We start from the raw sequence: 14,223 nt of genomic DNA, 5'->3' as shown, positions 1-14,223 counted from the left end.
GGAGACCTTCTTGGCTGGATTCAATGGGTTTTTGCTATGGTGGAAGCCACCAGTGCCCAGCCAAGTTATGCATCTGTTCACAGCGGCTGCTTCTGGTTACATTGCATACCTGGATGGGGAATAGAGCGCTGGGGCATTGCCTTCGGTCTGGCACAAGAAAGGTCTTGGAACTGTTCCCCATTGTGGTAGCCATTGAGCTATGGGGTCTGTTACTGGGTAATAGATTCATAGTTTTCTGGACAGATAACGCCTGTGTCGTGTTTTCCATAAATAGGTTATCAGCTTCCTCACCAATTGTGGTACGCTATCTGCGTCCCCTGGTGTTGCGGTGTTGCGGTGTTTGCAATTTAACATTCAATTTGCTGTTGAACATGTCAAGGGGGGGAATAACACTTTAGCTGATGCCTTGTCTAGATTCCAATGAGATACTTTTAGGAGATATGCAGCTTTAAAAAGCTATAGACAAAGGATCTATTTGTAGAAACCCTGTAGCAGCTATCAGGTTTCACTGAGTGTTAACTTCCTTTGTGGAAGAGATCAGAATACTTATAACAAGAGGGGAGAGTCTTTGGAGTCCAAGAGTTAAGTGTCTGTGACACAGTGAAGGTATGTCCAGAAAAAAATTGGCCTGTTAGTCTGTGAAACAGTGTGGTATGGTCACACAGACAGAGTGTGCAGAGACTGGCTTGGAGCCGTGGATATCAGAGTTCATTGAAGCCTTATGAGCAGGGATGCACAGTGTGTACTGGTAACGGCTTTCAAAAGGAGACTCACGGCATGTAGTTATAACAGCTTGAGAGCGTAGAGGAGCAGTGCAATTTAGAGCGGTCTGTGAGTAGAGACACACAGAGTGTGTAATGGCAATCAATGAGAAGAGACACACAGTGTGTGTTCCGAAAGTAATAAGCCAGGACTCTATGAGTTACAGGTAGGCAATCAGCAGACACTCTGAAAGTAACGAAGCAGGTTGTTGTTAACTGCGAAGAGATGATAGGGATGGTAGCATGGAGTAAGCTGTAATCTGGAGGCTACACAGGAGATGGCAGTAAAGGTAAGGAAAATCCGTAATAAGGATTCACTGTTTGGCTTGTATAGTCAGGAGGATTGAAGAGCAATTCACATTCAGTGCCTAACTAGAAAATACTGAAGCGGGGAGAAAGGGGCGTGTCTGGTTTAAATAATGTGTGATGAGGTTTTGAGTTGAAATTTAAAGGAATAGCTATACAACGCTGCATAGAAGATAGGAATTCCTGACATACCCCCTCCCTCAGGGCAGCTGCCCACCAGCTGTAAACCTAGGACTGTCAGGATGTCGCCTATGAAATAAGGATACCAGGCGAGGGGCCTGAACATTAGTGGACGGCTCCCATGAATCTTCCTCAGGATCATAACCTTTCAATCGTATTAGGTATTGGAGTTTCCCCCTTTGGATGCGTGAATACAGAATGGAATCAACTTCATACTCCTGATCACAGTCGGAAGGCAAAACATTCTTACATTGCCGTACCGTCTGGTAGGGCTTGAGAAGAGAGACATGGAAAGTGGGATGAAGAAGGTAATTGGATGGTAGTTCCAGGGTAACTGCATTTTCGTTAACTATCTGTAATATCTGAAAAGGTCCAAAAAAGTTACGCTGAGTTTCTTACTAGGTGTTCTGAGCTTGATATTTTTGTAGATAACCAGGCCTTATCTCCCACTCTCAATGTCGGTGGAGGGCGTCTTTTCAAATCATAATAGCGTTTTTGGTTTGTTTGAGCATCGGCAATGTTTCTCTGAGGTGACGAAAAAGATCCAGGAAGGAATTAGTGGTGTCATCTACTTGGGGACAGGTGGTATCTATCTGAGGATATAATTGGAATGTGGGATGAAACCCATAATTTGAAAAGAATGGTGATAAATGAGTTGAAGAGTTTTCTTAATTATTGTAGACATATTCTGCCATAGGTAAGTTTTGAAACCAGTGGTTTTGTTGGAATGAGCAGTAACAGCTAAGGTATTGCTCTAACCATTGGTTTATCCTCTCCGTCTGGCCGTTGGTCTGTGGGTGGAAAGATGTACTGTAACAATGTTCTACTTGCATAGTTTTACATAGTTGTTTCCAAAACTGGGAGGTAAATTGTGTTCCTCTATCTGAGATGATTGTCTGTGGCATGCCATGGAGTTTGATGATATTGTTGTATGGTATGTTGTGATTAGTATGGTGTTGTGATTGTTTGAGGTAGGTAGATCCACTATAAAATCCAACCCTATGGTTTGCCAGGGTCTATCAGGCATTTGAAGAGGCATAAAGTAACCCAAAATGGCGTTTTCTTTCAAATTTAGAGACAGTACAAACAGGGCATGAATTGATGTAGTCTTTGACTGATAGATGTAAGTATGGCCACCAGTAAGACCTTTTGATTAATTAAATGTTTTTTTTTTTTTGTTTTGTTTTTTTTTTTCCCAAAAGTTTTTATTCAGAATCAATGATACAAAGAGATTGACAATATGAACAAGGAAGAATGCCTTAATAACAGTCAAAGAATCAATCTTACATAGAAAAATATAAAATAATTGTCATGTATCCCAGATTCTCGTTTTAACTTTTTCTTAAAACAATATTAAACTGACAAAGACAAAAGTAAAGATATCTCAATGCTTATCTCTTCATGTATTAAAGTCTACCTACGGACATTATTCTGAGGCTGTGCTTGTGCTTAGATAGGATCTGTAGTTACAGCCGGCCAGAAGGCCTCTATGCATTGTCGAGTTAATTAGGTGGGGGTTCAATAGATTTGGTATAATTTACCCATGTTATTTGTAGTTCTATAAATCGTTCTCTTTTATCATTGACAAAGGAGCCATACTCTTCTAGGTCAATCAGATCTGTGACCTTATTGCGCCACATAGCTAGCGAGGGGATCTCTGACGATCTCCAGTTTTGTGCTATCATTACTTTCAGGCTATTCGTCATAATTTTTAACAGAGGTTTGAAATGAGGTTGAGGCAGCTTAACTGATTTATTTAATAACCAAATGAGGGGATCTAATGGGATGCTTGTTTGAAAGATGTGTTCTATTTCTGTGATTATTGTTCGCCATAACGAATTTATCTGAGAACACCACCACCACATATGACTCATGCCACTGCCTACATGTCCACATCTCCAGCAGCGATTATTGGTATGTGAAAAGAGCTTATGAAGTCTTCTAGGTGTCAAGTACCATCCATGTAATAGTTTATAATTGAGTTCTTTAATAGATGCAGACATGGAAACCGATTTGGTATTATGAAAGATATTTGTCGCTGTCTGAGGTGTGATGGTGACTCCCAATTCCCTTTCCCACATCTCTATAGAGCGTGGAAGGTTACCAGGGGGTAATTGGGTAATGATGTTGTTGATATATGAAAGACTATGTTTAACTGGTGGTGTCAACATGTAAAGTTTCTCAATGTTGGTTAGAGGTCTTAACATGTTTAGATGTTGTTGGTGAGTTGTGATGTAGTGATGTACCTTTCTATATGTGAACCAATTGCTGGCCCAGTTGTGACCTGTTTCTATGAGTTGTCTTTGGGATTTTATCTGGTCGTTAGTGTTTAGAGTCAGGAGTTGGATGTCTGAATCTTTATATTGAGTTTCTATGCCCGTGACTAGAGTTAGCAATGAGAACTCATTATTGTGGAGAAGTGATGTCAAGGGGAATGGGCAGGAGGAGATATATGGGTTCATCCTGTTGGATGAGTCCCAGGTTCTCAGAGTTTCTTGAGTGATAGGGTTATCAATTCGTCTAGAGAGTGCCTGGAAATCTGGGTTCCAGCATATAGAAGGGAGATTAAGGCTGGGGCTGAGTGCCTCTTCTAATGAGACCCATCGTTTGTGTTCCCTATGGATCCACCAATCAAGAATCCTTTGGAGAAATATGGACCTACAATATGAATCAATGTTCGGGACGCCTAGGCCTCCTTGGGACGTGGGGCGGGACATTGTGAGTTTATTTATCCTGGGGGGACGTCTGTTCCAAATGAACGAACTAAATAGCTGCTGCATTTGTGGAATGTATGTGCTAGGGAGTTGGACAGGGAGGGTCTGCATAATGTAAAGCAATCTTGGGAAGATATTCATTTTGATTGTGTTTATCCTCCCTAGCCAAGATGGCGTTTACTGGTCCAGGATGAGAGGTCTCCAATTAAGTCATTTTTTATATTTGAATAATTCAGCTTGTGCAATAAGTCGGGGTTATCAGTTAGGCAAATCCCCAGGTATTTTAGTGAGTCTTTATTACATTTAAATGGCCAGATTTTTGTGATTAAGCCTTCCATTAAGGGGTCGATGGCTACCCCTAACATCTCAGATTTATTTTGATTTATTTTATAATTAGATAGGTTATGAAATGTCTCCAATTCCCCAAGTAAATGGGGAATGGATTCCACCGGCGATACCATAGTAAATAGGATATCGTCAGCGAAAAGTGATAATTTGTAATCTTCCCCCCCCCCACCACCCTTAGGCCCTGGATATTGTTATTGGATCTAATTTTGGTAGCTAAAGTTTCAATGAGGCAAGTGAAAAGCAGGGGGGATAAGGGACAACCCTGCCTAGTACCATTGGTGATCTGGAATGAGGGTGAAAGGATTCCATTGAGAGCAATTCTGGCACTAGGTTTGTTATATAACGCAAAGATCATTTTTAATATTTTATCGCCAAATCCAAAGGCCCGCAGTGCTGCTTCTAGAAAAGGCCATCCGACCCTGTCGAAGGCCTTTTCCGCATCAGTGGAAATCCAGAGTGAGGGGATACCATTTGTCTTAGCATACCATAACAAGTGCAAGTTACGCACAGTATTATCTCTTGCCTCTCGGTATGGTACAAAGCCGTCTTGGTCGCAGTGTATGATAGTGGGCAATATTAGATTAAGTCTATTGGCGATAATTTTAGCGAAAATCTTAATATCTGAATTCATAAGGGAGATCGGCCTGTAATTCGATATAGATAGGGGGGACTTGTTGGGTTTTTGGATTAATGAAATGTTGGCTTGTAAGGCTAGAGGTGAAAAGGGCTTGTCATGTTCTATGCTTTGGAAGTATGCTAGGAGGTGTGGAATCAGTATATCTCTAAAGGTTGTGTAATAGGTGTTACTAAGTCCATCTGGTCCTGGGGATTTGCCCGTTTTGAGTGATTTTATGGCTAGTTTAATCTCTTCGGTCGATATTGGGGCTTCTAAATTGGTCCTCTGTTCGTCACTAATTTGAGGCCAGTGGAGCTGTGTCAAATAATCTTGAATGACCTCCTGTGTTGGAGGGTGGGCATCCATGGATAAGTTATATAATGAGTGGTAGTAGCGCCTAAAGCTATCAGCTATGTCTTTTGAAGAGTGCCAGTCTTTTCCTTTCTCGTCTTTAATATGTAAGATATATCTACTGAGAGTTTTCCTTCTAAGCTGCCTGGCCAGGAGTCTACCTTGTTTGTTAGCACCTTCAAAGTAGGTCTTTTTAAGGAAGAGAGCATTACGCTTAGCCTCCTTCCCCAGGTAACAGTTAAGCTGAAGTCTTTTATGTTCAAGACTGTCTAGGAGAGATCGGTCCTTCGGGAATAATTTGTGTATTTCTTGGAGTTTACCTAAGTCAGTAAGTAGTGATGTTAAATAATGTTGTTGCTGTTTTGATCTAGCTGCCTTTAGAGCAATCAGCTCACCCCTAAGAATGCATTTATGGGCATTCCATATGTGTTGCTGACATACATCTGGGGTATTATTAATCTCAAAGTAGTCCTCGATAACCTTAGTGAGGCATATTTTTATTAATGGGTCCTTTAAGAGGGACTCGTCTAATCTCCAAGAACGTGATTGTGAGGTGTCTATGGGAAAATCAAATATGCAGCTGACCATAGCATGGTCCGACCACGTCATGGGGTGTATTTCAGAATGACGCGCGTGTGCTAGGCTATTAACATCTGTAAGTATGTAGTCTATTCTAGAATAGTTTTGGTGTGGGTGTGAGTAGAAGGTAAAATCCTTTTCGCATGGGTGGTGGACTCTCCAAACATCATGAATGGCAAGTGTAGTTAACTTGGACCTAATTAGTTTCAGGGTCTTGGCAGGGATGGCTGACTTGCCAGCTGAACAATCTATTGTGGGATCTAGAGCAGCATTGAGGTCTCCCCCCACGACCAAACCGCCCCTGGAGAACTCCAGGAGTTTATTACAGAGCTGGTGGAAGAAGTTGGGGGCATCTAGGCTGGGGGCATTTATGTTAGCTAAGGTTAAGGGCCTGCGGTTTAATAATCCCGAAATGAGTAAGTATCTAACCTGTTTGTCTCTATCTATTGAGGTTACCTGGAAAGGAAAATTCTTATTAATCATTGTGCATACACCATTATGTTTAGAGTTATTGGAGGAGAAATATGCTGTGCCAAATTTCTTAAAGGAAGCACGGGGCTCCCTTCCCTTTTTAAAGTGGGTCTCCTGCAACATCACAATATCCCATTTAAGTCTTTTATAGTGTTTAAAAGCAATGGTTCTCTTCTGTGGGATATTGAGCCCCTTTACATTATGGGAGAGTAGTTTAAAAAGAAACTTATCTATCGACATTAAAGTAATTCTGCATGTATAACATTACATATAGCCAGCACAATTCTATTTTGCACATCAGGGTAGAGTTGAACATTTTCCTGTAGACAGCAAGAGATATCACATAAACAACATATGTAAACATATTAAAATAAAATAAACATAGACAACACACTAATCCAACATAGAGTGTATTTGTGGAACTATACACCTTGTTTGGGGAGTGATTGGCATTGCGTGTAGCTCTGAATCGATAACTATATAGTATGTAGGAGTTTCAGGTGGGGACCTGTGAAAAGGGTATGGGTATGAACGAGTGGAGAAGGGGTAGGGGAATGGAGAGGGAGGGAGAGGGAAATATGGGGGGAGGGGGAGTTATCGGGAGAAATAGGTAGGGGTCATAGAGGACGTGATCACTTTATCATTATTACTTTACCTTCATCAAAACCTAATCTCAACATAGCTGATATGATAGAGGCTAAGCTCTGTTTTGGCAAATGTTAGTGAGATTAGTCCTGGTACTTATGAGGAGAGTCTGTAAATGGGAGGATAAGAGGCCAACAACAACATATAACAGGGCCATAACAGTAATAGTCTCGGTAGTAAACTTACAATTAGTTTGGCAAAATTTTTGGTCTTACCCCACCACTTGCGACCAGGCACAGTCCATTATCTAAAACAGTGAAGACATTGTAGCCTAGCATTTATTGCAAGATAGTATAGTTATTAGGGGTCCTGAGGTCGTGTTGGGCCTGAAGTTGCACAGTCCATCTTTCTTCTCTTGGGTTGGACTTTATTCCATTGAGATCGTTGTTCCTTGGGTGGATCTTTAGTTTTATCAATTGGTCTTACTGCAGTTTCAAGGACGTCCTCATTAGGGGGTTCAATATTAATATTCAATTTCTTAGACACACTGTCCAGGTCTTGGAATGTTTTATAGATGATCTGTGAGCCATTGTGATTAATGATCAGGCTGAATGGGAATCCCCAACGGTACCTGATGTTATGGTCCTGCAGAGCTTTAGTGAGGAACCTGATTTCTCTTCTCCTCTGGATATTTTTTGGGCAAAGGTCTTGGAAGATTTGTATAGTATGGTCCTTAAAACTTATAGATCTTCTAGTTCTCGCTGCTTGCCAGATCTCTTCTTTAGTAGTGAATCTCAAAAACCTGAGAATCACATCTCTAGGTGGAGCTGGGGGCTTGGATGGAGGCCTCAGAGCTCTGTGTATCCGCTCAATTTCGTCATTTAATAATGGAGGTGCTCTAGGATTTAGGAAATGGAACAGGTCAGTGACATAGGATATTAGTTGTTCTGCCGAAACTTCCTCAGGTATACCTCTGACCCTGAGGTTGTTTCTTCTCCCACGGTTATCCAAGTCTTCAAGTTTTTCCTGTAGGTTCTGTACCATTGAGTCGTGTATGGAGAGTTGTTGGGAGTTAGTGCTAACCATGGTGTTGAGGGCCTCCTGACCCTCTTCAATATAATCGAGCCTGGAACTCATATCATTCAGGTCCTTTTTCAGGTCTCTCATTTCACATTTTAAGAAGGACTTCAAGGATTCGAAGTCTGATTTTGAGGGGAGATCTGCAATTTGTGACGGTAGAGTCAATAATGATTTGTATTGCGATGGGGTATATTCTGTTAGCATATCTGTAGAGGGTTGTTCTTGTGAATGAGGGGGTTCTGCTGGACTGGTGTCCGAAGATTGGAAAAAGGCAGACACTGATGGTGTAGTTGCTATCGCTTTGTTACATTTATCTGGCTTAGGCCCTTTGCGTTGCGACATCTTCTTCCTGCTTAGGGTGGTCAGCGTAGGGACCGTATAGCCCTACACTTCCCCAAGGGGAGTTAGTAGAAAAAGTCCTTCTAGGAGAAAGGTTAGTCTGCTGTGTGTATAATGCGGACCGGCAACTTTAATATGGAAACACAGCGTAGCTTTGTTGTATGTAACTTTGAGCTTCGAAAAGGCTGTGGATTTATAAATCTATGTATGGGGCTGCAAGCTATTGTGAGTTTGCCCCCTGCATGCAACCCAGCAAAAATAGGGTGGTTGAGAAAGTTCTATTTTGATCCGTGGCGGACCTGAGACCATCAAATAAAAAGAATAGCTCTGTGTAAAGATGAGTGTCTCTTTTTCTTATGGTGTTTGAATCTGGTAGGCCTCTGTCCAGCGACCGATTTAAGGCTGCGTGGAGTATATAGTACCTCTAGTTGTTTACAAAATGTGGGTTAACATGCCTCATTAACTTCTATATTTGAATAGCACAATATTGTTTTGCAATTGGCATTGTATGTCCCAGTCAAAAAGCCGTTTATTTGTGAAGCGTTGTAGGTGAATTAGGCCTCTATATATATTTCCCCCACATTTATCTTAATGTGTAAAAGGAGCTTTCTCTCTCCCAACCCTCTTTATGGAGCAGTACCCGCAAGTGTGTGTAACTACGTTACCGGTGATCTGGAGGCTGCAGCTGATGCCTTTACTGCTGTCTTCTGCCCTTGTTGTTTTCCGGGCTAACGGCTTGCCACGTGGGAGCGGTGTTGGTAAGTCGGCGATGGGCGCCGCCAGTCACCGGGAGGTGAGCGATGTCAGTCCCCAGAAGTTAACCTCCGGGACCAGAGGCCAAGGGTCTGCTGCTGTTGTTCCATAAGTGGTATTGAATGTGGCTTGCCTGGAGGGAATTTCAGTGATTGAAGGTAGTGAGTGAACCGGCCCAAGATAGCGACCGGACTGCAGCAACACTCTGGTGCTTGTTATGATCGGGTAGAGAGGGGGGAGGAAGGAGGGCAGGAAAAGGGATCAGGGTCACCTCTTAGTTGGCATAAGTCATCAGGAGTATAATTAAGGGGCAAATTGAGTCCCCACCATATCAGCTCCTATGATGTGAGCAGCAACAGCTCCGGAGCTTCACAGAAAAGCAGCCATGTCCCAGCAAGACTCGGCTTCGCCCCCCTTCAATTAAATGTTTTTTTTAATACCAAGATGCCCTGCCATAGGGGAGTCATGGTGATCCTTGAGGATGGAAAATCGTAGATTAGAAGGTATATAGAGTTTTTCATTGTTACAAAGGAGTCCATCGGGTTGTAGTTTGAGTCCTTCCCTTGGAATACCTGTACCTTAATTTTGACTCTGTCTCAATTGCTCTGGAAAGCTTGCTGTTAGTGCAATAATTTGTTCTACTAGGATGATAGTGGAAGGTTTGTTCAATGTTGATGGTTTCCTATCCTTCCTTGATAGGGCAACAGCTTTGCCATTCTTACTCCCAGGTCTGTATGTAATATGGAATTGGAATCTGGAGAGGAATAAGCTCCATCGAAGTTGCCGTGCAGAAAGTGTTCTGTTGGTCTGTAAATATTCCACATTTTTATGATCTGTGTATATCAGGATAGGGAATTTAGTTCCTTCAAGAAGGTGTCGCCAGTAGTCGAGGGAATCCTTTATTACTAGTACTTCCTTCTCACCGATTGGATAATTGTATTCAGCGGAAGTCATTACCCGGCTTTTCTAATCCTTTTCCTAAAGGGACCGATGATTGCTCTTTATCCTTTGGTCGAACTACCAACTCATCACTATCCATATCTCCATCACCCAATACCTGTAACGACAAAGTAGGACGAGAAGAAAAGGAAGAGGAAGAAGGAGAAGATGAAGATGAAAGGGAAACAGAAAATGGGGCCGAAGCGCCACTAGCATCAGAGACATAAGAATCCTGATCAGAATTTTCAGTAGACGAAAAAGCCACTTTTCGCTCTTTTTTCTTCTTCAAAATCGATTTAGGAATGGTATCTCCTGAAATCTCTTCATCCTTGTTGTTTTTCTGATTCTTTTTATAATTTATATTTTTATTAAGGAAATTTTCAAAAGACAGCAGCAAGTTTACAGTCTTGGAAAACAGAAAGCGTACGTGTACATAGTGTCATCAAACCTTCTTAACAATGAGGAAAAAAAAAAAAAACTGTATACAGTTATTGAGAATACACACAACTGCATGAAAACCTGAGACTAAGAGTATGGATACACAATAATACAGTCTTAAAGGTAATAGCTGTCTCGGATACAAATAAACAGGTTTGGTATAGACATCTTCATTAATTTGGATTATCGCACATTACTATCTTCTCAAAGGCAACAACCTACTGTGACACCAATAAACATGTTGAAGGTAACGAAACCTCAGTTTTTCTATAGCATAATTAAATCGCTAGAGTACCATTACTGGCCACTTTTGGGCCAGCTAGAACATTAAGATGAAATTTAAATGATAATTACACATTAACCTCTCTTGGGATATTGGTAAGATAAGAACCTTTCAACTGGTATGTATAAATATATGCTACCTCCCTAGAGGGGTTTCTGATTCTTTCTATTAGAGGGTATATCTTTATTCTTGTTTTGCTTGTTACTATTACTGAATTGGCGTCTTCTTGGTCTATGTTGAAAGCATGACCAATTATAAACCTTGTTGTTGGCATAATCATCCAGATCCCTGCTGAATTTATTGCCTTTCCTGGTAGCCAACTCATGGTCTGATTTCTGTATCTTGGTCTTTAGGGCCACTTTATGCTCTTTATATTTCTCATTTGATTTATGTAATTTTAGATCCTTCTTGATATTACAAATTTGATCTTGGAGTTTTAATCTCTTAATGTTCTTGCTCCTATTAGCAATGTCCATTAGAGTTAAAGAGCAAGTTGTTAAAGCCTCATTCCATTCATTACTTAATGCAGGTACCTCTAGGTCAAATGAGGGATATTTCTTTATTCGAAGACCTCTAGGAATTGTTTTAGCATTAATGTAATGTTCAAAAGAAACCACATCCCACATGAGTCGCAAATCATTCAATAGTAATTAGCCCCAAAAAAATCCCAAGTTAAAGACAACTGCTCAGAAGATCGCTCCCATAAAATTGTTTCAATCAAAAGGTCCCAAAGTCTTCAGCACACATCAGAATATACCTTTTGGAGATGTTTTTATAGATAGACTAAGGAACTATACACTTAGGAATGCCACAAGGAATACTGCCCAGTAGAGTATGAGAGGAAAATGTTCAGTTGCGCATTCACATTGGCATTTTTCGGGGCGTTGCTTCCAGGAGAGCTAGTGGCTGCTTCGAAGCAAGCACAAAACACTGGGGTTCAGGTAAGTCACATAAGATGGGCGGGGGATAAAGTGCTGGTATATATCCCTCTCTCTAAGACAGATCAGGAAGCCAGAGGCACATGGACAACTCTGGGTGCCTCAGCTCTTGGTCCATGTCTGGTGGAGCTTTCCCAGGCATTCATGGCGATCCAACTGGCCTCAGCAAACCAATTTCTGGTGCACGAGGACGGGTCCAATCTTTCACACTATCAGTTTGCTGCAGTCCTGCATAAGGCTGTTGCTGTGTCCAATCTGAATGGGTGTAGAATCACGCCAAATTCATTCAGGATTGGGGCTGCTACTAGCGCTGCTGTGCTGGAGTGGAGTCCTAAATGTGTTAACAGTTTTGTTGTATTGTAGGTCTTGGCAAAGGCCCTTCATGGGTGTGGGTAGTAGGACACTCCTACGTCCACTGGGTGGCTTTAAGGGCACTATCCCTTCCAGACGGGCAACTGCTGGGACTGCCGGCATCAAGAGCATCTGTTAGAAGGCTGGGTCATAGAGGTTTGCTGTGGAATGGCTTGCCAACCCTCCTTCAGGACGCCAAGGGCAGGTGGGGTCAACCCCACGTAATCTTGCTACATATGGGTGGGAATGATTTGGGTTCATTAGCAGAGTTATACCTAATCAACAACATGAGGTCTGACGTTCAATGGATTTGCACCATCTTCCCTAGAGTGAGGTTAGGGTGGTCCAATATTAACCCCCGTCTTAAATGGAGGAATTTCCCAACCCCCAAAACTGCCTATAGAGTGAGGAAAAAAAGTTAATAGGGAGTTAGTTTGAGCTGTCATGGCCGCAGGGGGTTTTGTGGTCTGTCATGAGCAGATCTCAGCTGATAAAAAGAGATTGTACCAACCTGATTGGGTACACCTATCGGATGAAGGCTTAGGGATCTTCTTGGCGGACCTCAAAGAGGGGTTAGTTACCCATATTTAGGTGTTGGCAGCAAGAGGCTGCCTTTACAGGTAAAGTTGTCTCTTGTGGCGCGAGGTCATGGCCACAATCGTAAGTACAGGGCCTGTAGGGGTAACAGACAAGCTAATTGGTTGGGTGATGTCCCCAGGTTGTGCTCTGGGGGTATCCCATGGCCTGCTGGCTGGAGATCCTTTAGGGCATCTAAGAATATCAGGGAATGGGGTGGAGTGCAGTTTGGCCTCCCCTTCACTTCATCAATTCCAGACATCATTGGCCATGACTTCTGGCTGTATGGATTTCATTTCCTAGGCCTTGAATGCCACCATAAGTTTCTATTGCAACTTTAGAAGTTGAAGTTGTTTATTTAATCAAGTTTAATAAATGTGACCATGATATGGTTTTTATACCCAGCTCTAAGTCTCTGTGTGTTTTATTTATAAGTTTTGTTAAGTTATGTTTAAAGTTAAAGGGTGGTAACTATCAAATAGGGCATCAAACATTATGTAATCCCCAAGCAAAGGGGGAATTATTACCACAGGGTTTGTAATTTTTTGTAATTTTTCTGACATGTAATACAGTATTTCAATAGATTTTCAGCTTCTATTCACCCCCCAATCCCCCTCCACCCACTTACTATTCAGCGATCCAAGGATACTGTGTAACTGCATTTGAGGCCAGGGATGCAGCATTCACAACTTCAATTTATCTTTTGCACAAGTTCTTAAAGTATTTACTTGTGTAGCTCCTCCCTCTGCTCTCACACAACCAATTGCACAAGAGTAGGACTTGTCGATCAGTCCAGGGAGATTTTGGATCTGATGTTCAAAATCTCAGGTGAGTTGATCTAAAATCTAAAATGATCCTCCAGCACTGCAAATTCCCTAGTTAATTTTTTAAAAGGCAGATTTTGCTATAGTTCTCAAAGAGGTGTTCCCTGCATTTCTATATGTGAAGGAGAGACAAGCCCAGTGCAATATAACACTGCATGACTTGATAGTTCTGCTGCATTTACACTTTGTGCTTTCTATTTTATATAAATTTACACTTCAGATTAAATTTTATTGCATTTAAACTTTACCCTTTCTATTTTGTATTTTATTTTGTATACAGCAGTGTATTTCGGATTCTGATTTTACAAATTCTGATTATGCCTTCACAGTTTCTGTGTAACTTTAACAAATTAGTCTCATACTTTGTATAATTGTGTGTATCTTTTTCAAATAGCACATTGCATTTCTTCAATTTGATTAAAACCTACTATCTATAAGCCAGATAATCAAACATTCTCTAGTTTGGAAATAAATTATAGAGCAGACTTCACAGGTGCAGAACTCACTGTATTTTCAAAGAAAATGGGAGGAACCTGAAAGTCCTAGAGATATGAGAGATGTGTTCCAAAGCAAGTAATAAATCTCTCTGGGATACAAAATCTCACACGGGAGAAGGTAACTGGAGAACACCTGGGGCTGATATAAAGGCTCAGTATGCATCAATTACAAATTTAACTCAAATGTTTTCACTACAGTTTAACTTGCTTTTGTCTATATTTTAGTATATATTACTATTTAAAATAAGTGTATTGTGAATTTTGAGCAAACTTCCCCTGCATACAGCTGACAAG

Source organism: Bombina bombina, chromosome 3 (genome assembly GCF_027579735.1).
Source record: "Bombina bombina isolate aBomBom1 chromosome 3, aBomBom1.pri, whole genome shotgun sequence".
NCBI lineage: Eukaryota > Metazoa > Chordata > Amphibia > Anura > Bombinatoridae > Bombina > Bombina bombina.
Note: the sequence above shows the minus strand (reverse complement) of the source record.